Source organism: Eubalaena glacialis, chromosome 16 (assembly GCF_028564815.1).
Source record: "Eubalaena glacialis isolate mEubGla1 chromosome 16, mEubGla1.1.hap2.+ XY, whole genome shotgun sequence".
Lineage (NCBI taxonomy): Eukaryota > Metazoa > Chordata > Mammalia > Artiodactyla > Balaenidae > Eubalaena > Eubalaena glacialis.
The window spans coordinates 71,671,866-71,698,538 of record NC_083731.1 but is presented as its reverse complement, the minus strand read 5'-3'; the positions used below and the strand labels follow the sequence as shown (position 1 = coordinate 71,698,538).

At 37.1% G+C, this 26,673-nt stretch overlaps 1 protein-coding gene across 4 annotated transcripts in view; it reads right to left on the bottom strand.

Moving 5' to 3' along the window:
* FNDC3A (fibronectin type III domain containing 3A) overlaps positions 1 to 26,126 on the bottom strand; it is a 201,401-nt gene extending 175,275 nt beyond the window's left edge. For all 4 annotated transcript variants that reach the window (XM_061170691.1, XM_061170692.1, XM_061170693.1 and 1 more), the window contains exon 1: positions 25,877 to 26,126. The gene's annotated coding sequence lies outside the window, so the exon portion shown is untranslated. The remainder of the gene's footprint in view (positions 1 to 25,876) is intronic.
* Positions 26,127 to 26,673: the final 547 nt, after the last annotated feature.

Genomic DNA, 26,673 nt, shown 5'->3' with positions numbered 1-26,673 from the left:
GCATATATTTTGCCACAGTTTTTTCTTCCTTAACCTCCTCACTCATAGCCATCCATTCTACCTGAATTTGTTCTATTTTTAAAGATGCTGCCGTCATAATGACAATACTCTATACCTAGAATCTAAGGTAGCTAACTCATGGCAATAAGCTTGCCGTGGGGTTTGAAACTTCAGCTCTACTTGTTTAAAAAGTATGTGGGAAAATGCAAAGCAGGATCCTACTTGGATTACAGCCATAGTGTAATTGAGAGACTCACAGGAAAAATATGTACATTTAGATTAAGAAATCCAATACATTTTTCTGGTCTTTTGATTTGTCTAAATCAATGAAACTAAAAATTATAGGACTCCAAGGCCATATCTGAAATCACAAGATTATTATACACTCCAAAGTAGATTTAGTACATTTAAATCTAGACTTTAGGATTACCTGAAGATGTACATATGAAAAAACATTATGCAAAAGTATTAGTATTATAGTAACAATTATATTAAGATGGTGGAATTACAGTATTTTTTTCTCTATTTCCCCAATTGTTTTGTAATGTGGATATGGTTATACCACTTTCATCAAAATTTTGATTCAAAAATGAATAGTCTTGAGGAGCCCTAGGCAACTACAGAGTCACACCTGGCTTATCAACTATATAAATACCCTTTCAGGGAAATTTTCCTTGAACTTGGACTTTTATCCAAATTACTAATTCATCTTATGAACTAATATCCTAAAATGTATTTTTCCCATTTAGATTTCTATTTCTTTTTTTTCTACGTTTGGATTTTTTACTTTCTAAACTTGATTACATCAGATTAAAAAAGGGGGGAGGGCGAGACTTCCCTGGTGGTCCAGTGGTTGGGACTCCGTGCTCCCAAGGCAGGGGGCCCAGGTTCCATCCCTGGTCAGGGAGCTAGATCCCGCATGCTGCAACTCAGAGCCTGCATGCTGCAACTAAAGGAGCCTGTGTGCCACAACTAAAGGAGCCCGTCTACCACAACTAAAGGAGCCCGTGTGCCGCAACTAAAAAATCCCACATGCCGCAACGAAGATCCCCTATGGGCATCCTGCATGCTGCAACTAAGACCCGGCACAGCCAAATAAATAAATAAATATTAAAAAGGGGGGGGGGCACTTTAAAATCACCTGTAGTGAAATTTCCTGTGATGAAAGTCACAGGAATCACTATGCAGAGTCATCTTATTTCTTACCAGAAACCTAAAACAAGTATTTCACAGATTTTATACAATAAGTACATGATATTAGATTTTATATTCTTCCTAAGACTAATTAATTCTTTCAATTACCCTGTTTGATGTTAACTGTACTCCAGAAAAATGACTCTTAAAAAGATGTGTAATTAATCTAAAGCATTATTTTGCTTTATCTGAATTTTCATATCTTAGTGTGAACTTTAATTAAGACATAAAGGACAGTTATACTTTTTTTAATTTATAGAAGAAATTTATATTTGTACACGAAGAGAGAGTGCTATCAATGATTTTAAATGATTGATATCAAATAAGGGAGAGCATTACATTAAAAAAGAGGCAGTCCTCAACATAGAAACAGGCTGCCTTCCAACACTGAATTTAGAAGTCAGAAAAACTTGGAAAATATTTTCCCATAGAAACATGTATTAAATGGTTGTTAGGTTCTCAGATCACCCTGCATAAGTTCAATTTAACCTCTAGTATATCTTTCTTAAATATTTTTATTTGTGGAAAATTTCAAACATACACCAAAGTAAACATTAGTATAATGAACTCCCATGTCCTCATCACCCAGCTTCAACCATTTCAACTCACAGCCAGTCTAGTTTCATCTCTACCACCACCTACTTCTTCCTGTCCTGTATTATCTTGAAGTACTTTCATCTGCAAATACTTCAGTATGCACCTCTGAAAAATAAGGACTTTTATACATACACACACACACACACACACACATATATAAAAATAACCACAAGACCATTACCATACATAAAAATCAATAATTCCTGAAATCACCAGTGTTCAAACTTCAAATTGCCTAATTTTTATTAAAATTTGTTTGAATCAGGATTCATATTAAATGCACACACTACTATTCACTTTCATCATTCATCATTTTTAAAACCTCTTTTAGGGCCTTCCCTGGTGGTCCAGTGGTTAAGAATCTGCCTTCCAATGCAGTGGACACGGGTTCGATCCCTGGTCGAGGAACTAAGATCCCACATGCCACGGGGCAACTAAGCCCACGTGCCGCAACTACTGAACACTCGAGCCATAACTAGAGAGCCTGTGTGCCACAACTACTGAGCCCACATGCCACAACTAGAGAGAAGCCTGCATGCCGCACGAGCCTGCGCACCACAATGAAAAGATCCCGCATGCCGCAACAAAGATCCCGCATGCCACAACTAAGACCCGACACAGCCAAAAATAAAATAAAGAAATAAATATTTTTAAAACAAACCTCTTTTAATGTAAATACTTTCCATTTGACTGGTACGACTTCTATAACAAAATGTTTTAAAAACCAATAAATTGTGGCTAACTTTAAAAGTAATGGAGACCCAAACACAGTAAGATAAGCAAAATGAGAAGACAGAAAAACACACAGCAGATGAAGGAGCAGGGTCAAAACACACCAGACCTAACAAATGAAGAGGAAATAGGTAGTCTACCTGAAAAAGAATTCAGAATAATGATAGTAAGGATGATCCAAAATCTTGGAAATAGAATAGACAAAATGCAAGAAACATTTAACAAGGACGTAGAAGAACTAAAGAGGAACCAAGCAACGATGAAAAGCACAATAAATGAAATTAAAAATACTCTAGATGGGATCAATAGCAGAATAACTGAGGCAGAAGAACGGATAAGTGACCTGGAAGATAAAATGGTGGAAATAACTACTGCAGAGCAGAATAAAGAAAAAAGAATGAAAAGAACTGAGGACAGTCTCAGAGACCTCTGGGACAACATTAAACGCACCAACATTCGAATTATAGGGGTCCCAGAAGAAGAAGAGAAAAAGAAAGGGACTGAGAAAATAGTTGAAAACTTCCCTAATATGGGAAAGGAAATAGTGAATCAAGTCCTGGAAGCACAGAGAGTCCCATACAGGATAAATCCAAGGAGAAACACACCAAGACACATATTAATCAAACTATCAAAAATTAAATATAAAGAAAACATATTAAAAGCAGCAAGGGAAAAACAACAAATAACACACAAGGGAATCCCCATAAGGTTAACAGCTGATCTTTCAGCAGAAACTCTGCAAGCCAGAAGGGAGTGGAAGGATATACTTAAAGTGATGAAGGAGAAAAACCTACAACCAAGATTACTCTACCCAGCAAGGATCTCATTCAGATTTGATGGAGAAATTAAAACCTTTACAGACAAGCAAAAGCTGAGAGAGTTCAGCACCACCAAACCAGTTTTACAACAAATGCTAAAGGAACTTCTCTAGGCAAGAAACACAAGAGAAGGAAAACACCTACAATAACAAACCCAAAACATTTAAGAAAATGGGAATAGGAACATACATATCGATAATTACCTTAAATGTAAATGGATTAAATGCTCCCACCAAAAGACACAGACTGGCTGAATGGATACAAAAACAAGACCCATATATATGCTGTCTACAAGAGACCCACTTCAGACCTAGAGACACATACAGACTGAAAGTGAGGGGATGGAAAAAGATATTCCATGCAAATGGAAATCAAAAGAAAGCTGGAGTAGCAATTCTCATATCAGACAAAATAGACTTTAAAATAAAGGCTATTACAAGAGACAAAGAAGGACACTATATAATGATCAAGGGATCGATCCAAGAGGAAGGTATAACAATTGTAAATATTTATGCACCCAACATAGGAGCACCTCAATACATAAGGCAAATACTAACAGCCATAAAAGGGGAAATCGACAGTAACACAATCATAGTAGGGGACTTTAACACCCCACTTTCACCAATGGACAGATCATCCAAAATGAAAATAAATAAGGAAACACACGCTTTAAATGATACATTAAACAAGATGGACTTAATTGATATTTATAGGACATTCCACCCAAAAACAACAGAATACACATTTTTCTCAAGTGCTCATGGAACATTCTCCAGGATAGATCATATCTTGGGTCACAAATCAAGCCTTGGTAAATTTAAAAAAATTGAAATCGTATCAAGTATCTTTTCCGACCACAATGCTATGAGACTAGATATCAATTACAGGAAAAGATCTGTAAAAAATACAAACACATGGAGGCTACACAATACACTACTTAATAACGAAGTGATCACTGAAGAAATCAAAGGGGAAATCAAAAAATACCTAGAAACAAATGACAATGGAGACACGACGATCCAAAACCTATGGGATGCAGCAAAAGCAGTTCTAAGAGGGAAGTTTATAGCAATACAAGCCTACATCAAGAAACAGGAAACATCTCGAATAAACAACCTAACCTTGCACCCTAAGCAATTAGAGAAAGAAGAACAAAAAACCCCCAAAGCTAGCAGAAGGAAAGAAATCATAAAGATCAGAACAGAAATAAATGAAAAAGAAATGAAGGAAACAATAGCAAAAATCAATGAAACTAAAAGCTGGTTCTTTGAGAAGATAAACAAAATTGATAAACCATTAGCCAGACTCATCAAGAGAAAAAGGGAGAAAACTCAAATTAATAGAATTAGAAATGAAAAAGGAGAAGTAACCACTGACACTGCAGAAATACAAACGATCATGAGAGATTACTACAAGCAACTCTATGCCAATAAAATGGACAACCTGGAAGAAATGGACAGATTCTTAGAAATGCACAACCTGCCAAGACTGAACCAGGAAGAAATAGAAAATATGAACAGACCAATCACAAGCACTGAAATGGAAACTGTGATTAAAAATCTTCCAACACACAAAAGCCCAGGACCAGATGGCTTCACAGGCGAATTCTACCAAACATTTAGAGAAGAGCTAACACCTATCCTTCTCAAACTCTTCCAAAATATTGCAGAGGGAGGAACACTCCCCAACTCATTCTACGAGGCCACCATCACCCTGATACCAAAACCAGACAAAGATGTCACAAAGAAAGAAAACTACAGGCCAATATCACTGATGAACATAGATGCAAAAATCCTCAACAAAATACTAGCAAACAGAATCCAACAGCACATTAAAAGGATTATACACCATGATCAAGTGGGGTTTATTCCAGGAATGCAAGGATTCTTCAATATACGCAAGTCAATCAACGTGATACATCATATTAACAAATTGAAGGAGAAAAACCATATGATCATCTCAATAGATGCAGAGAAAGCTTTCGACAAAATTCAACACCCATTTATGATAAAAGTCCTGCAGAAAGTAGGCATAGAGGGAACTTTCCTCAACATAATAAAGGCCGTATATGACAAACCCACAGCCAACATTGTCCTCAATGGTGAAAAACTGAAACCATTTCCACTAAGATCAGGAACAAGACAAGGTTGCCCACTCTCACCACTATTATTCAACATAGTTTTGGAAGTGTTAGCCACAGCAATCAGAGAAGAAAAAGAAATAAAAGGAATCCAAATCGGAAAAGAAGAAGTAAAGCTGTCACTGTTTGCAGATGACATGATACTATACATAGAGAATCCAAAAGATGCTACCAGAAAACTACTAGAGCTAATCAATGAATTTGGTAAAGTAGCAGGATACAAAATTAATGCACAGAAATCTCTTGCATTCCTGTATACTAATGATGAAAAATCTGAAAGTGAAATTAAGAAAACACTCCCGTTTACCATTGCAACAAAAAGAATAAAATATCTAGGAATAAACCTACCTAAGGAGACAAAAGACCTGTATGCAGAAAATTATAGGACACTGATGAAAGAAATTAAAGATGATACAAATAGATGGAAAGATATACCATGTTCTTGGATTGGAAGAATCAACATTGTGAAAATGACTCTGCTACCCAAAGCAATCTACAGATTCAATGCAATCCCTATCAAACTACCACTGGCATTTTTCACAGAACTAGAACAAAAAATTTCACAATTTGTATGGAAACACAAAAGACCCCGAATAGCCAAAGCAATCTTGAGAACGAAAAATGGAGCTGGAGGAATCAGGCTCCCTGACTTCAGACTATACTACAAAGCTACAGTAATCAAGACAGTTTGGTACTGGCACAAAAACAGAAATATAGATCAATGGAACAGGATAGAAAGCCCAGAGATAAGCCCACGCACATATGGTCTTTGATAAAGGAGGCAAGCATATACAGTGGAGAAAAGATAGCCTCTTCAATAAGTGGTGCTGGGAAAATTGGACAGGTACATGTAAAAGTATGAAATTAGAACACTCCCTGACACCATACACAAAAGTAAACTCAAAATGGATTAAAGACCTAAGTGTAAGGCCAGACACTATCAAACTCTTAGAGGAAAACATAGGCAGAACACTGTATGACATAAATCACAGCAAGATCCTTTTTGACCCAGCTCCTAGAGAAATGGAAATAAAAACACAAATAAACAAATGGGACCTAATGAAACTTAAAAGCTTTTGCACAGCAAAGGAAACCATAAACAAGACCAAAAGACAACCCTCAGAATGGGAGAAAATATTTGCAAATGAAGCAACTGAGAAAGGATTAATCTCCAAGATTTACAAGCAGCTCATGCAGCTCAATAACAAAAAAATGAACAACCCAATCCAAAAATGGGCAGAAGACCTAAATAGACATTTCTCCAAAGAAGATATACAGATTGCCAACAGACACATGAAAGAATGTTCAACATCATTAATCATTAGAGAAATGCAAATCAAAACTACAATGAGGTATCATCTCACACCGGTCAGAATGGCCATCATCAAAAAATCTAGAAACAATAAATGCTGGAGAGGGTGTGGAGAAAAGGGAACACTCTTGCACTGTTGGTGGGAATGTAAATTGATACAGCCACTATGGAGAACAGTATGGAGGTTCCTTAAAAAACTAAAAATAGAACTACCATACGACCCAGCAATCCCACTACTGGGCATATACCCTGAGAAAACCATAATTCAGAAAGAGTCATGTACCAAAATATTCATTGCAGCTCTGTCTACAATAGCCAGGACATGGACGCAACCTAGGTGTCCATCATCGGATGAATGGATAAAGAAGATGTGGCACATATATACAATGGAATATTACTCAGCCATAAAAAGAAATGAAATGGAGGTATTTGTAATGAGGTGGATGGAGTTAGAGTCTGTCATACAGAGTGAAGTAAGTCAGAAAGAGAAAAACAAATACAGTATGCTAACACATATATATGGAATCTAAGGGAAAAAAAAGGTCAGGAAGAACCTAGTGGCAAGATGGGAATAAAGACACAGACCTACTAGAGAATGGACTTGAGGATATGGGGAGGCGGAGGGGTGAGATGTGACAGGGTGAGAGAGTGTCATGGACATATATACACTACCAAATGTAAAATAGATAGCTAGTGGGAAGCAGCCGCATAGCACAGGGAGATCAGCTCGGTGCTTTGTGACCACCTAGAGGGGTGGGATAGGGAGGGTGGGAGGGAGGGAGATGCAAGAGGGAAGAGATATGGGAACATATGTATACATATAACTGATTCACTTTGTTATAAAGCAGAAGCTAACACACCATTGTAAAGCAATTATACTTCAATAAAGATGTTTAAAAAAAAAAAAAAAAAAGTAATGATAACCAGATCATGTAGGTATAGCTGATGAACATTTTCATCTTGATGTATCAAGAGTCAATCAATGGATCAATGGAGACAATTTAGAGAACATTAATGAGATCACATTTTAATATCCAATTTACTAGAAATACCTCAAATAGCCAATTTCTAGGATAAATAAATGCAGTATCAATATATTAAAACACCATCTTCTATATCTGCCCATAATTATTGTTAAGATGCTAAAATTTCATTATCACCCACCATTATTTTGTCTAAAAGTACATCTGGGCACATTTCAGTATCTTGCACAAAAATTTAAAAAGGAGTCATTATGAGGATTTTATATTTTATCATGAAAAATTTCAAACCTACAGGAAAGCTGAAATAAAGAGTGAATACCATATACTTGCCATCTAGATAATAAAGTTAACATTTTTCCTTTATCACATGCGTTCCTCTATCCATCTTTTTAAAAAATGCATTTCAGGACTTCCCTGGTGGCGCAGTGGTTAAGAATCTGTCTGCCAATGCAGGGGTCACAGGTTCAAGCCCTGATCCGGGAAGATCCCACATGCCGCGGAGCAACTAAGCCTGCGTGCCGCAACTACTGAGCCTGTGCTCTAGAGCCCGTGAGCCACAACTACTGAGCCCACGTGTCAAAACTACTGAAGCCCTCACGCTTAGAGCCCGTGCTCCACAACAAGAGAAGCCACCACGAGAAGCCCGCGCACAACGAAGAGTAGCCCCCACTCACAACTAGAGAAAGTCCGCACATAGCAACGAAGACCCAATGCAGTCAAAAATAAATAAAATTTAAAAAATAAAAATAAAAAAATAAAATAAAAATGCATTTCAAAGTTGCAGACATCAGTATACTTTACCCCTAAACACCTCAGGCATGTTTCAGTAACTACTATTCAGTATTTAACTCTTTATTGAAGGCAAAATTTACATATGATGAAATACACAAATCTTAAGTATGCCATCCTGTGAGATTTCTTGAAATGAATTCTACTACTATCAGTACCTAAGTATCTGAAGTCCCACTGTTGCTCTAAGACCATAGCTTTCAAACTTTGGCACGTATCAGAATCACCTGCAGGGTTTATTAAAACAGGCTGTTGGGCTCTACACCTAGTCTCTGTTTCAATAGGTGTGGGGTAGGGCCCAATAATTCACGTTTCTAATAAGTTCCCAGGTTAAGCTGATGCTGCTAGTCCCATGACCATACAGATTATAGATGTAAAACTAATTTTCACTAAGTATTAACTGATAATGAAGGAGTCAGGGTGATAACAATGTAAAGAATACTTCATTCTTGAAGGGTCCAACCCAGATGTGAATACATTCTTGTTCTTCAACTAGAAATAGATAAAAATAGTTTCCTTAAGGAGAAGAAAGTATTTGTAAGTAATCAAGTTTAATGAGGCCTTTGAAGTTGCCTTTGGATATTTCAGCCAAATCAATAGCCTATGAGCCAAACCAATTTTTCTCTCAGATTGAAACTGCTATTTCCTACAGGTTAAAACACACACACACACACACACACACACACACACACACAAACATTCAAATGTTCCTAGGAAATGGCATCAAGCACATATAATGTGCTAACTACTATAGATTTTAAAAATAGCTTTATTTTGGTATAACTGACATATATTAAATAATACATTTAAAGTATACAACTTGATGAATTCTGACACATGAATACACTGATGAAACCACTACTATGATCAAGATAATTAACCTACCCATCACCTCCCAAGTTTTCCTACTATCTATTTAAAATCCCAGGCTTTGCACTTCCATAACGACTAATGATGTTCAGCACGTTTTCATGTGCTTATTTGCCCTCTGTATAGCTTTTTGGTTAAGCATCTGGTCAATACTTTTGCTCATTTTGTTACTGGATTGTTTTTTCTTATTACTCAGTTTTGATAGCACTTTAATATACTCGGGTTACTAGTCCTTTATCAAGTTAAGTGATTTGCAAATATTTTCTCCCAGTCTGTGGCTTGTCTCTGCATTCTCCTACCAATGTCTTTTGAGGAGAAGTTTTAATTATGACAAATCCAAGAGATTAATTTGTTATTTTATGGATGGTGCTTTTGGAGTTCTATCTACGAGATCCTTGTCGAATCAAAGGTCACAAAGATTTTCTCCTACGTTTTCTTCAAGAAATTTTAAAGTTTTAGGTTTTACATTCTATCTGTTCTATCAATTGTTGAGAGAGGGGTATTAGAACCTCTGCTAAATTACTTATTTGTATATTTCTCTTTGCAGTTTTATCATGCATAAAAATTTAGGATTCTGTCTTCTTCATGAATTAATCCCTTTATTATTACAAAATGACCCTTCTGTCCCTGGTAATCTTTGCTCTGAAATCTAACTTCTGATCTAATATAGTCATTCCAGCTTTCTTTTGGATAGTGTTAGCATGGTATATCTTCCAACCTTTTATTTTTAACTTATGTGTGTCTTTATATTTAAAGTGGGTTTCTTGTGGGTATCATATGCTTGGGTATTGATTTTTAAAAAATTGAATCCAATAATCTCTGCCTTTTAATTATAGTGTTTAGATCGTTTATGAGTGATTATTGATATAGTTGGGTTTAAATCTACCATCTTGCTATTTGTTTTCTATTTGTCCCATGTGTTCTTCATTCCCCTTTTCCTCTTTATCTGCTTTGTCTTCGATTATTTCTTATTATATCATTTTGTATCCCCACTGGCTTTATAGACTATAATCCTTTATTACTTTAGTGGTTGCTTTAGGGTTTATAATATGCATCTTTAACTTATCACAGTCTAATGTTTCACAGTCTAACTTATCACAGTTTAACTTACTACTTCAGGTATAAGTATCAGAACCTTAAACAACAATATATCTGCCCTTTCTCCCCTTCCTTGTGCTATAATTATCATATATTTTACTTTTACATATGCTATAAACTCCACAGTCATTATCATTATCATGTTAAACAGTCAACTGTCCTTTGAAATTACCTAAATAATAATAGTTTTAAAATCTTATATATTTACCCATGTAGTTACCATTTCCTCAGGCCCAGGTATCCATATGGTTTAATTTTCCTCTGCTTGAAGGACTCCATTTAACGTGTCATTTAGTACATGACTGAAGGTAATTAACTATTTCAGCTGTTGCATGTTTGGAAAGTCATTACTTTGCTTTTGAAAGATATTTTTGTTGGGTAAAGAATCTTACGTTGACACGTTTTTCTTTTAGTGTTTTAAAGATATTGCTATATTACCTTCTAATTTACATTGCTCCTGACGAGCAATCTATTACTTTTATCTTTGTCCTGTATTAATGTTGGCTGCTTTAGATTTTTTCCTCTTTATCACTTGCTTTAAGTGATTTAATTATGATGTTCCTTGGAGACATTTATCTTTCTTGTGCTTATCATGCTTCTTAGTTTATAGTCTTTATCAAATTCAGAAAAATTTTGGCCACTATTTCTTCAAATATTTTTTCAGTTCACATTTTTAAACAATTCTCTTTTCTCTGTATGTATCATTTTCGACAGTTTCTATTGTTATGTCTTCACATCCAATAATCTTTTCTTTGGCAATGTCTAACGTGCCATTAATCCCATCCAATGTATCTTGTCTTTGACATTGTAATTATAATCTAGAAGATACTTCTACATAACATGTTTAATCTTTCCTCTAGCTTCTCCAACATACTGAATACAAACGTAACTGCTTTAATGTTCCTGACTATTAATTCATCATCAATGTCATTTTGCGGCCAGTTTCAAGTGGCTGATTTTTCTCCTCATTGTGGTTTGTGTTATTCTGCTTCTTTGCAAGCTTAGTAGTTTTGACTGAATGTCAGTCACTGTCAAATTTCCCTTGTTGGCTGCTGGATATTTCTGTATTCCTATAACTATTCTTGAGCTTTGCTATGAGATGTGGCTAAGTGACTTGGAAACAGTTTGATCCTTTTGGGTCTTGCTTTAGGCAAGAACAAAGTTATATTCTTCTGGTAGGCAGGAACACAGCTACATTTAGTCTAGGGTTAATTTTTCCCCACCACTGAGCCAAGACCCTCCAGAGTACTCTACCAAATGCCCTGAGAATTGTGAGGCTTTCTACTCTGGCTGGTGGGAACAGGCACTATTTCTGGCCTTGTATAAGCTTGGATACTGTTTTATTTAATATATAATCCTTTTAGGTGACTCTCTAGCCCTGGGTAGTTTCCTCACAGGTATGCACTTATCAGTACTGTGCTAAATACTCAAGGGGGACCTTCTTCAGATCATTGAGGTCCTTTTTATGTTTAGTGCTCTCTTCTCTGGTACTTGGATTTGCACACTCTATTCTCTTTGGACTGCCAGCTTCATCTCAACTCAGGGAGATGGGACCTATTTGGGACACCCCTCCCTGTGCCCTGGGAACTTTCTCCAGGCAATAAGCAGAGCCAATCTTAGGGCTCATGTTTTCCCTCTTCCGCTGCATGATATCTAACACCTTGAGTGCCACTGTTTCATGTATTTTTTTTTTCTAGTTTTTTTTTAGTTGTTTCAGACAGAAGCGTAAGTTTAGTCCCTTTTACTCCATCTTGACAGGGAACTGAATTCACTACTCTTAATTTTTAATGTACGCAATGGGCAGTAGAAAGGTAAATGAATTTATCACAAGTAGAACACAAATGGCAATGCTTTAAAAGCAAGATTTTTTTAAAAAGTACGGTCTGGGTTCACCAATGGAAGCCAACGTGCTCTTGATATACCTTAACTGAAAGAAAAATCAATATTCTCTTTACAGATATTTTGGGAAAATGACACGCACTTTCTTAGATTTCTGCATAAAACTAAGTATATAGTACTTACCAGCAACTTAGAGTGAGTTCTTATTTACTAAAAAAATGTGTTATCTATAAACTGAAATTAATATGTTTCTGGAGATTAGTTGGGCCTCTGATTCAGGATTCTACTAAGACATTTGGCTGCCATGCAACACAGACAGAATTACCACAATTTAGGGGAAGGATACTTTGTTATCTGTTTATCTATTATCAGTGCTCTCTTCAATTAGTTCTGGCTTTTGCAGTGTCTTCAATTGGTCATGGTTTTAAATCTAATAGCTTTTATTTAGCAATTACTACATGTTTATCTTATCATTCTCATATTTAATTTAGTTTCCTGAGATGGTTGATTGATTAACCCTATAGTGTCCAATGGTGCATATGTTCATTAACAATATTTTTGGCTTATCACTTTATCCTTGTTGCTAAAGTAGGTATATTCATAAACTTTCCAATTTGGCTTATATGGTGACATTTCATAAGCAATGTGCTGCTTATGAATTTATATTAAATAACTTACAACATATTTTCTAAGTGCAACAACGTATTTTTATATAGAGAGCAGTGATTATAGGGCATAGTTCTGTAATATAATAGGTTGAACCACATGAAATTGCCACTTAAGGTCAGAAACATTAAAATAACAATTTCATATGGTTTAATCTAATAAAATCAAATATATATACTCATTTTCTTAAACCGTAAATGGCAATTTATATAGATTGTCAGCAACGTATTTTCTATAACTTATTTACCTTACCCTTCTCCAATTCCTTGTTCACTGGAAAGGAAAGGTGAAAGTGGGTAGGATGGGTGGGCCTCAGTCTTTTATCCCTCTTAATTCAACAGAGGTGTAAAATAAGGGTTGGGAGTCTGAGGGCCACTGCCATTATTCTCCTTAGTCAGATATACTAAATATAACTTAATTTAATAAGCAGTCAGGAGATACAGCTCCAGCCCCCCACTAAGAAATCACACCTTAATACTAACATGGAAACCTGATTAAAATAAGACTTCAAACGCAATCTTGATGAAAAAGACATCACAAAGATACTTCCACTCAGGAAACTATGGGAAAAGAGAGCAAGAATTCTTCCAAGAAATCAACCCCAATCTGTTAAAAGACAGATAATGTGCACATAAATAAGACCAATAGATTTTTTTTTTTTAAGTACAGTCAGCCCTCCATATCTGTAGGTGCGGATTGTGCGGATATTCGACTCTATTGTACTACATCATTTAATATAAGAGACCTGAGCAACTGCGGGGGTCCTGAAACCAATTCTCTGCAGATGCTGAGTGACAACTGTACTTCTTAAATCCCATTTTACAGCTCCTAGCTGTCTAGTGCTATTTTCAGAGCACCTGGGTTACCTTTAGAGCACAACGTAATTACATCTGGGACAATTCTATTTTCATCTACAAATACTTTATTGCCCTTTTGTAAAATACTAGCTTATATATTTAGATTATTTAGTTTGCTTTTTCAGAGTTTCAGATTCTTGGTTATGTCTATCAGAATCACTTTGGGTTTAAGGCTAAAAAACAGCAGTTTCTGAATATTTTCTGAACAAAGTAACACCTTAGCATCTAGGTTTACAACCAAAAGGTTTGAATTCCTCTGTAAAAGCTGTTTTACTAACTTCACCATATTTAACATGTTTCCTTCATTAGTTTCTCCCAAATAGAGAATTTTATCACATCATAAGAAAATCAAGAAGTATTTCTGTATTTTCCATGAGAAGAAAGATCTGTCTGTAGAACCCAGTATTTTAATGTTGTCCTTTCTGAGCTAACCATATTCTTTGTTTATAAATCTACAACTATGGCTGAGCTAAAAATTATTGCCTAAATATGCTAATCTTTCCTCATCTTATCTTTAAAAAATCTTCCTTTTCTTTACTTTGTCTTCAGTTTAAGCTAACATCTCTCCTGAAATTTACTACCAACTTTCCTAAAATATTAGGTTCTAATATTAAAAGGGGAGATCAAAATATCCAGGCATATGAGACTTGAAAACAACTATATTCAAAATTATAATTTTATATTTGGAAAAGAAAATTGCTTTTATAATAGAAACTCATAAAATATACTAAAATTGTCCCGGTTGGCAGATATAGTTATATAAAGGTTGAGAATCACTAGCCTACAATTCTCACTTCTTTAACCTGCTGTAACACAGCTTCAGACCCAACACTAAACTGAAATTGCTCTCTTTAAAAGCACCAATGATTTCAGACACTAACTGGGAAGCTTTTGAGTGAAAGGATGTGCTGTTAAAAATCACACAGGGAAACAGACATAAATCAAGGCTGGCCAACTAGAAGGTATGATTCTAACAAGGACTAGTCACAATCACCAAATCCAAACCATCTTTTCTTTTATTATTTGTTACATCACGAAAGTTGTATGTTTTACACTTAAAAACATATGTACAGACATTATTTTTAACTCCTGCCCCATTCCAACTCCCATTTCCAGAGCAACCACTGTGGAATGTACCCTTTCAGACGTTTTCCTCTGCACTTATGTATGTATGAGGTTTAGGGGAGTGGTTTAAATAAAATTGCATGTACTGGTCAGTGTCTTGTTTTTTCATGTAAAATATCTTATGAGTTTCCTAAGGAAGTACATCTGTAGCTATTTCATTCTTTTTCATGACTGTCTAATATTCTACTATGAGGGCATACTATAATTTATTCTAATGATGAACACAAAATGCTTTCATTTTTCTTCATATATTTCTCCCTCCGCAAAGAACAATCATGTAATATTCTCTATGACCCTATGATAGTATTTCTGTATTACAGATACACAGAAATGAAACTTTTGGCTTAGAAGTATGCATTTTCAAAATTGACAGAAACAGGGACTTCCCTGGTGGCACAGTGGTTAAGAATCCGCCTGCCAATGCAGAGGACACGGGTTCGAGCCCTGGTCCAGGAAGATCCCACATGCCACGGAGCAACTAAGGCCGTGTGCCACAACTACTGAGCCTGTGCTCTACAGCCCGCGAGCCACAACTACTGAAGCCCACGCGCCTAGAGGTGCTCTGCAACAAGAGAAGCCACTGCAATGAGAAGCCCATGCACTGCAACCAAGAGTAGCCCCTGCTCTCAGCAACTAGAGAAAGCCCGCGCGCAGCCGCAAGGACCCAACGCAGCCAAAAATAAATTAATTAAAAAAAAATTTGACAGATACAGCTAAACTTTTACCCTAAAAAGATGAAGCTGTTTATACTTTGTTCAATAGTTTATGAGTGCCTACTTCCCAATTTGACACCTACTAAGGTTTTCCAATTTTTGCCAATTTTATTAGCAAAGATTAAAAAAAAAAATCATATCTCGATGTTTTCAATCTCTTACTACTGGTGTGTTTGAGCATCTCTTCAAAACTTTATAGGTTATATTTCTACTTCTATGAATTTCCGTACATTCTTTCTCGTTTTCTACCAGGTTGACTTGGTTAATTTGTAGGCACACCTTATATACTCTGAATATTAACTTTGTCTACTACATGTCAAATATTTTATCCCAGTCTATTGCTTGCCTTTTTAAACGTCATCTAAGTTTGACGTCTTCTTTGAAAAGGCTTTCACCACCCTGACACCTTTGTTTAATTCACTTCTTCCAAAATTTTTGCCATTTTATTTTTTTACTTATATTTAGTCCAACTGGAACTTAGTTTTGAGAGTGCCACAAAGTGAGTACCTAATTATCTTTACCTCAACTGGACAGCCCCCATCATTTATAGACTAGCTCTTCCATTACTCACTTGTTAATCATACAATAAATTCTTCTGTAACCATGGAGCTCCTCCTGAATTCCTTATTCTGTTCCTTTGATCAACATGCTCATTCCTACTCCAAATTCTTATTATTTTAATAATTATAATTGTACAGTATGTTTTAATCTTTGATGGGTAAGTTCCCCTTTGTTATGCTTCTTTTTGAAATTCATCTGGCCATTCTTGTGCATTTTTCCTTCTCAAAACTTGAAACATCAGTTTGTCAAATTCCATTTTAAAAATCCTGTTGGATTTCTAATCAGGATTACACTGACTGTATTAATTTGGTGAGAACTGCCAATTTTATAGTATTAAGTTCTCACATTCAGGAATATACTATTCCTCCATCCATTCAGATTTCTTGTAGTTTTCTTCAGATGGTGCTGCATATTTTTAAAATTTCTCAAGTATTTTATAATTTAGGCTTCTACTTTTCTTACTGTTTTTCATAGTTGGTTATTGCTAGTGGATAAGAAAGCTAATGAATCGTCTAAATTTATCTCATAGCCAGTGGGCTTACTGAAATCTCTTTTTGACTCAAATCATTTTCTGTTGCCTGTCTTGTCTAAGTAGATAATCATATCAACTGCAACTAGTAACAGTGATATATTCCACCTCACTCCCCATCCCCATTATTTCGAGGTTAATTATTTTTCTTGTTTCTTAATGCACTGGCTAAGACTTTGACCAATGTTCCTATCTTTTAATGAAAGTACTTCTAATATTTCATTATGACATTTAATACAGGTTTCTGGTAGAGACCCTTTATAAGATTATTTCTTGTTGATGAAGAGTTGTCAGGGATAACTGAATTTTAGAAAATGATTTATTTTTTTTAGCACCAAAGAGATATAAACATAGTTTTCCCCTTTAACCTATTAGTATAGTGAATTACATTAATATGCTTCCTAATGCTGAATCAATATTATACTCCTGGGATTCAACGTATCAGAACTGGTATGATTTAATAATTCAAAGCCAGGCTCTGGAGTCAGAATGCCTGGGTTCAAATCCCAAATCTTTCACTAACTAGTTGTATGATTTTAGGTGTGTTATTTAACTTCTCTGTGCTTCAGTTTCCTCATCTTTAAAATGATGACAATAATAGCTACCTCAGAGAGTTGTTTTAAGGATTAAGTAAACTGATACATGAAAAGTTGTTTAGAATAGTACACAGAACATAGAAAGCATTTAATATATGTTAATTATTATCATTTACTGAGTGCCTCATATTTGCCAGCCGTAAGGTATGCGGCATTGCAGGGGTCAGCAAACTAAGACCCATGCACTGAATCTGGCCTCCTGCCTGCTTTTATAAATAAAGTTTTATTGGAACACAGTTATACCCACTGTTTATAATTATCTATGGTTATTTTTATGCTCCTACACCACAGTTAAGTAGTTGCAACAGAGTCCATATGGCCACTAAGCCTAAAATATTTGCTATCTGCTCCTTTACAGAAAAAAACAAACAAACAAAAAAAACCCTGCCGACCCGAGAAGTATTGTTCAAAATCGAGGAGTTCATAGTCAAATAGATGAGACAGGCAAGTAAAAACATATATATGCTACAGTATGTTATATACACAGTCATGATATTATGAGCATATTATGGAAACCTGTGGCAGTTCAGTACTAAACTACAGGAAGGATTCACACAAGGGATGAAAGACAAGAGGTATTTTATTTACTTTTAATTATTTTAAAATATGTATTTGTTTACATGTCTTTATCGCTCATCGTAGTGTGTGAATTGCTAGAGGAAAAGGAATATGACATACATTTTTGTGACATTCATATTCTAAGTATCTACGACATTTAAGGTTTTTAACAAATGATAGATGAATAAATAAATGAATGGTGAAAGGAAGAATTTAGATACCTGGGTAACAATGATTAGAAATGTCTCTCAAAGTTCTAGATGTAAATATCCTATGGCAAGTATTTTACTTGCCATGTTAAATGGGCTCTTTCTTTTAATCCCTATAGCAGCTAATTCTAGGAGATAGATCCTATATTACCCTTCTTTAAAGTGAAGAAAGTAAGGCTCCTTGAGGTAAAAGCAATGTGCTCAAGTTTATATACAGCCAGTAAGGGAAGAAGCCAACAAACAAACCTTTATCTGCCTAATGTAAAACATATGCTCTTTATACGACAAAGTTGGGAAGTGGTGGGAAATATAGTCACAGGATACCAACAGAGTATAAACTCTAAAATAGAGATAGAAGATATTATAATTGATGCAGCAGGAATTGTAGTGTGGTTTTAACTTCTAAAACTGAGCAATGATTTGAATAAATTCATATTTTTAAAATATTGGTAAGGGGGCTTCCCTGGTGGTGCAGTGGTTGAGAATCTGCCTGCCAATGCGGGGGACACGGGTTCGAGCCCTAGTCTGGGAAGATCCCACATGCTGCGGAGCAACTAGGCCCGTGAGCCACAGCTACTGAGCCTGCGCGTCTGGAGCCTGTGCTCCGCAACAAGAGAGGCCGCGACAGTGAGAGGCCCGCGCACCGTGATGAAGAGTGGCCCCCACTCGCCGCAACTAGAGAAAGCCCTCGCACAGAAACCCAACTCGCACAGAAGACCCAACACAGCCAAAAATAAAATAAATAAATAAATATTTTAAAAATATATATATATTAGTCTGGAAGCAGCCTGAAGATGAACTAAAGGAACAGTTGCCTGTACATTTTATCCAAAGTCTCCTCTATCACACATATTAGACCAGTTTTGGTCAGGTTCAAGTAATCGACAAAAAAATAAAATTGCTAGCATACTATGTATGGCATTTGAGGAATAATGATTTATCTACTAATCTAAAGTATTGGAAATAGCTAGTCCTAACATGGAAGAAACAAAAGTATATTTCATTAACTAAAATGTAAGGAAAAAGTATATATTGCAAATGAAAATACTACATAGAAAAAAATCAAGTCTTAAGAATGAAACTGTAACTGAGAATGGCTGTCAGGAAAAAGACTCACAGTCTTAGAGAATGAACTTAGGGTTACCGGGGGGGAAGGGCAGGGGGGAGGGATAGACTGGGAGTTTGGGGTTGACATGTACACACTGCTATATTTAAAATAGATAACCAACAAGGACCAATGTATAGCACAGGGAACTCTGCTCAATACTCTGTAATAACCTAAATGGGAAAAGAATTTGAAAAAGAGTAGATACATGTATATGTATAACTGAATCACTCTGCTGTACACCTGAAATTAATACAACATTGTTAATCAACTATACTCCAATATAAAATAAAAGTTAAAAAAAATAAAATAAAACATCTTTGGAAAACAAAAAAGAATGGCTGTCACAAGCAAACCAAAAAAATCTAGAAAATGTAAACATAATGAAATCACAAATTATAAATTATGTTTTCACTTTTATTTTTATTTAAGCCAATCTTAAGAGAAACTGATTTTGAAGTAAATGAAATGACTACTCCTTCAAGCTAGATCTCAACATAAGTACATAGTTGTTGTATATAACATCTATTTCTGCAAAAGAAAGCATATAATTACTTTTTAAAGAAAAGTCTTAACTGTGCTTTAAAATGTACTTAAACATCTGTTTAGAACCCCCAGAGAAGCAGGAAGATTTTTTTTCTCCTTACTGGGGAATTGGATTTCACTAAGAAATCACTTAAATTGTTTAAATTATTCTGTTCAAATATATATTAAAATATGGATTCTGAAGAAGGAAAACAGAAAACAGTAACTTTCAGACACTTCTGATAGAGGCTGATTAACACAACCTAATTTATCAAATTTAGATAACCTTTATACCAAGGTTTATGTCAAAGTACACATCATACTTACTTTGTCTTTCTAACAATTAGCACATAAGCAATCTCAAGAAGTGAGGGAGGAAGAGAGATGAAAGTCAATCAGAAGTAATAGTTTCATCTGTAAAATGAAAGTACCACCACATATCTGGCAAGTCTATATTGGATTTTAAAAAAATAATCAAGTTTCCAGTAAGAGTTCAAGTGGATCTTATTACTATAGATAAATAGTCTTCTACTTGAAAAAAAGAAAACTATAAGGAATTCACTTTTGCATATTTTTATCCCACTGTGGAAAGACTAGCTCAATTTCCTTGGAATGAAGATCAGTATTCTCTTGCAAAGAAGAACAGAGGCACTGGATACCGACCACACTGAAAGATTAATAAGAATGGAAAGAAAGCTTTTAAAATGTGCATTCTCTTTGCCAAGAAGGCAGTTAAAACTTTTGAGTAAACTAAATGTTTATTGGAATACTATATTTACAGAACTTTGGAGGATAAAACTTGAACTCATGATTTCTGGTCTTACTTAAAAAAGACTGCACTGCTTCCAATGTAGTAGCATTAATGTAAACACATATGGCACTTTAATATTGTCATGGTTTCCAACATCTCTTTGGTTGCTCACAATATTTCTGTGGGGAAGTCAGGATAGACATTATTCTCCATTTTAAGAATTGGGAACCTAAGATTGAAAAAAACGAATCTGAGATCATACAGCTAACAAGGGTGAAGTTGGAACTAAGATCCAAGGTACTTTATCTCCTATCTAGGAAACGGAAACAGCTGGAATAATGAAGCTGTTTCAAGTACTGACAAAAGTGGGGGTGGGAGAGTGAATTGTTAATTTCTTCTTAAAGCAAAATTTAAAAAGCCAAACTTTTATTGGGTAGCAATCCATGAAGGCTGAAATTTAGTTCAAAAGGTTTGTACTGCCTTAAAACTTAAGACAGTGCATACATTTAAAAAGTATGGAAAATGTTAGTATAGGCAAAAGGACAAAAGTTAACTTAAGTTTTGGGGTTTTGTTGGTTTGTTTGCTTTTAATGTTTTTAAGAGGAAAAAAAGAAACACTACTGATTTTATCCAGACAGCTCTCCGTCATATACATCTTTACTTTTCCCAGCACCTAATACTATCTCTGATATACAGAATGTATTTACTAATGCCTGTTGAATCAAAGATTGCTCTTATGCTATATTCTTACTTTCTTGATAATACAAAATATAGAGTAACCCTAGAGAATTTATTCATGCAACCATAACCTGAGGCACCACTATTTACCTGGTAATGGTACATGAAACACAATGTGAAGGAAATAGAATTGCTTTAGAAATACACACCTATAAATTTAGCAACTTCAAAGAGATATTTCATGTAAATGAATTTTCAAAATAACTGATACTTATCCTTTAAATCACTGTAACTTATCTTTAAATAGTCATAATGAAAATATTTAAAAAGAGATTTCTAGGTCTTTTTTCTCTGCCTTAATCTAAACATGATACAATCTTTTCTTGATGACTCAAGCTCATCAATGTAAATATCAATTATTAGACTATTCTATAACACAGTGACTCTTTGGAGTTATTGAGGGATGTCCAACTGTTTGTCTCTGCACTAACTCATCCTAGACTACTTTTAAAAACAAGGTTTCCTACTGCTTGCTCCCCAGTTGTCACTTATAGGCCACCAGCATCCTAGGCAAGGCTTCTAAAATGCCAGTTGAAGTTTAAAATACGTACAACCTGAAAAGGCAGTTGATATACTTAACCTTATACAGATTATAAATTCCATGGTGTAGCTATTTTCACTGCTCTAAGGCCTAGCTCAAAGGCTTTTCTTCTTTTATGTCCGAGTTCTGAGACTCAGTCTAGGCAGTTACTAGAAGTCTGGCCACAGAAGAACAATTACAATACTAATTTCTGCATGTTCTCTTAATTCTTACTATAATATAGGGGAAAAAAACATAAATGATAGTCATAAAAAAACACAAAACAACCATGTAAACAAATGATGTAAGGCAGCTCACATTATGTGCTATATGGACAATTACCTAGCCAATTATTAGCCAAGAGTCAGCAAACCAGGCTCACTGGCCAAATCCTGCGATTGTAAAAAAAAAACAAACAAAAAAGGATATTCAACAGAGACAGTAAGTGGCCCACAAGGCCTAAAATATTATCTGGCACTCTACAGAAAAAGTCTGCTGATCCCTGATCTAAACTGTAAGAAACACACACATATAAAACATATAAGCTATTCCTCATACATAAAGCTTAAGTTATTAATATAAATAACTTAGTAGATGTAGCATTCTTTCAGTGATGGGTTCATAACGATACGGCCAAACTTGTCAAGCCCTGCCTATTACTCTCTTGACCATGCTGTGGGGCTTAGCCAAAATCTTGACTTTATAAACTTCTTTCCTTCTTCCTCCTGATACTTATCCTTATACACTCTCAGACTGGTCTCCTTGCTATTACTTCCAGCTCTGGCTGTCAATCTTTTTTGGAATGTCTTTCCTTTTGCTAGATATCTAAATCCTTCCTAAGCTTCAAGTCTGACTTCCTTTGAATGCCTTCCAGGATCATTCTAGCCCTCAGTGGCCTCACTTTCCTTTAAATTACAGTCCTTGCCACACAATTTAATAATGCCATCTTATATTTTTGCTAATGATTTCTTGTGTGTTAGTCTAGTATCCCCAACTAGTCTGTAGACTACTTGAAGTAAAGAAACACACCTTATTGCTTTTGTATTCCCGCTCTAATAGTAGCTCATCATCCTCTGAGCACATGTCATCTCCCAAGCGCATCTCTCTACCTTGGAGAAAAAACAGCCTGAGGACCGGTAATGGGTGATAAGTGATTGGAAATATCAAAGAAAGACACCTACAAAGGAACTTGATGGAAGACCATAGGCTACAACTCAAACTTAGAAAGTATATGTGAAAGATAAGCAAAACTACAATAGTGGGAGGATAGAGATAAAGATCAAGGGTTAAAGAGACCACAGCATAACACTCTGAAATAAAATGAGACCAAAATATTAAGAAAATTATAAAAGCTCCCAATACAGGTAAAAAAAAAAGTTGCCTTTCAACACTACTGGTCATTAATTCCTTTCCAGCAAGCAGCTCGACACTGATATCCATATGGGCCATTTTTCTTTTTCTTTTTGCAATGTGATAAAAAGAAGCACTAAAAGACTCAATGGAATTGCATACATAGTATTCTAAACCTTTGGATTTACAATATTGTGAATTTATTTGAAGTCTGCTAGAGACTGCTAGGGGAAAAAAACCAATTATTTATCTTTTGATTACCTGGCTAATAAAATTAGAAATCACATGCATATCGCTACATCATGCTCAAAGACATCACCTAGACTCATTTTCATAGAAAAATGTACCAAGAACATGAAAAAGAAAACAAAACCTTTAGGTTACTTCATCAAATTGTATCTTAAAAATATAGGCAAAATAGAAGATGCACAAGCATTGGATGTATGCACATTAAAAAAAAATACAAATATTTTTAAACAGGCATAACTATTACCCATAAATCTAAAACAAATTATAAATTAAATGCTCTTTACCTAAGTAAAGCTACAAAAGACGATGAAAACTATTAATCATGCATCCCTTCTCTTTTTTCTGGGTTTTATAACCTCTCAATCCTGACCTCTGCCTGGCTGGTCAAAGAGGGAGAAATTTTTTCATAATTAGTAATAAAACATGCTCAAAATTATACTGTAGAACTTTAAAAATTAAAACGTAATCACTAAATGCATGATAAATCAGTTTTCAGTTACTCATACAAAGGGGGAAAGTGATGACACAGATGACACCAAATCTGTTTTTTCGAATCATATGATTAATGTGGGAGAAGCAAATTACCCTTATAATTATGTTTCACTGAAGCCAATGTTAACCAGAAGTTTATTTTCCCTGAACAGTCAATGATTTTTGAGGGTTCAGACAAAACAGAAAGAGGGGGAGTTCATTCAGAAGCATACAGGTGGTTAAAAGCAGCCAGCCTGAGATAAAAAATTTTCAGTTAACCTACACAAGAAAACTGAGAGGTGTTCTATGAAGGGAAAGAAGAAAATTTCATAAAATTTGTGATAGTGCTAAAATTCTTAAACATAAAACTATTTATAAAAATTTTAACAAAATCTTTTTCCTGTCAAGTCATCATCCCTTCTTCCCAATAACTGGTATAAGTGGTGATGGCAACAATTATCAGTGGGCTAAGAAGCTGAAAGCAAAATTTTAGGTTCTATGTTATCAAAGATGTGTAAAATCCTTTTTATCACTGTTTTAAGTCCACCATCTGTCTCAGTGGGCACTTTATCTCATTACTTCAGAAAAATCAAACCAACCAAGAAAATATCAAACAGGCAGGGGACTCATTTCTCTGGACTATTTTTAGGTGATTTAAAAACTTACACGATGGCAAGAACTACAGATTTAGCAAATACACAAAAACTAAATATTTATCCAAATACAAGATCATAGCCACAAAACTCAATTAGTTTCTGCCTAACATATGGCTCCAACTCCTGGTGGCATATGTTTAGCACTGGCGCTGGTACTATCATGGTGATAAAACATTATAGTAACAGTTCAACTTTTGTTATTTCATTCTTATAATACAGAAGAACACACACCAATTTTGCTTCCAAGAGCTAAAAACACAGACCACGGGAAAAAGCAAAATAATTATGCCGCTCAGTTTTAAGAGCCTACAGTCTACACATACATGAGGATTATACAGTTAAAAAAAAAAAAAAAACTCTTGTCAGCCTGGTATTATATGTTAATAGATGCTCAGACACGAAGGTGTCCAAAGGAACTTACATGAAATTTCACAAAAGAAAATCCCGTATTTATGATTCCTAGCACCCCACTATCCATTACCCCCCTTCCCCCCACAGAAAACTATCCCAAGGCTTTTAACGTTAACAGTTTAATAAAAGAACGACTAACGACTACATTCATCAAAACCGCCGCCGTTCTGCCCCCGATTTTATGGCTAAATTACGTGTTCATTTTCTTTACCTAACGCATGACGTCCTTCCACAGCCGTGTCAGAAGTTCAAAGATCCAGGCTGTTAAACTGGGCGAGGACTGCAGCCCGGAGTCCACCCCCCGACTGAACAGGTGGTTAACTCCGCCGGCTGGAGGAACGGCCAGGTACTGGCACCAGCCAAACAGGATCAAATACACAAGGGCGGGTTTTCGAGGTTTTAACCCCAGCAGGAGCGGGGGAAACTCTCTTCAGAGGAGCGTTCAAGTTTGGCGGCTGCCCGGCGGCCAACACCTAAGGCGCCGCGGCCGCTCAGCGATCCGCTCCGGAGGGCTCCGCAATCCACGCCCCAGCGCCGCCGTCAGCGGCGCGGCTCGCCGCGGGCCGCGGGCCAGGTGGGCGGAGGGAGGGCCGCCCGCGCCGCCGCGCCGCCTCCGCGGGCTGATGGCGGGGCCGCGGCCGCGCCCCCACGAGCGCCTCCCGGCGAGACTCCGGCCCAGCAGGTGCCCCGTGAGTGGACGGGTCCCGCCCGCGGCCCACTCCCCTCCGCCCAGCGCGCGCCCACAAGACCGGGTGGGCCAGGCCCCTCGACGGGCCCGAGCCCCGCTTGGCGCCCCGGCCCCTCACACCCAGCCTAACGGTTTCCGCGGCGCCTGCCCCGGGGGGGGGGGAAAGACTGGACCCGGACGCCTCGGTCTGCCACACCTTTCCCGAAGGGAGCGCCCGCGCTCTCACCTCCGAGTCACGCCGCTCTGAGGCGGAGCAAGGCGGCTACCCCGGCGCCTCTTCTTCGGGTTCCTGATCGTTCTCGCTCCACTTCAGCGGCAGAGCCAGCTCTCGGGGCCGCCGCGGCCGCCGGCGCACTGACTGTTGGGGTGGTTTCCCGGCAGTGACGGTGCCGCCTCAGCCCCGCTCTTCGCTCCCTCTCCGCGTAGCTCCCGCTTTCTGTTTCACCCGAGGGACCACGAACGCCGCCGCCGCCATGCTTACTACGGAGCCGGGAGGAGGAGCCCGGAGTCGGCGCGCCGAGTGCGGCTGCGCGAGCCCAGCCGACGGCGCCCCCGGCCGGCCCGGACCCCGCGTCCCCGCCCCGCGCCCTGGCCCGCCGCCTCCTGGTCTTTACCGAGAGCGCGAGGCGCCCGCGGAGCCGCCGGTGCGGGGCGTCAGCGTCCCCGTCGCCGCTCCCGGGGCTCCCACCGCCCTCCCGGGGCTCCGGGCTCTCTCCTGAGGTCCGGCTACGCCTGGGTCGTCGCAGCCGCCGCCGCGGTCAGGCTGCTAGCGACACTAGGGAAATGAGGAGCCAACTGACGTTCCTGGGGCCGCTCACACACTTCTCAGTCCAGATTGTAAAAGACTCCCTCTGAGGCGCACCGGGTCTGCCTTTTTCAGGAAGCACAAAACTTAATGCCAGCAGGTGCTTTTAAAGACACTCCCCCAAGGAATAGGAAGCCAACTGAAGTGGGCTTGGATGGTTTCAATCCCAAACGCTTACACCCCAGGAGCTCTTAAGCAAACAAAGATATTTAGATATT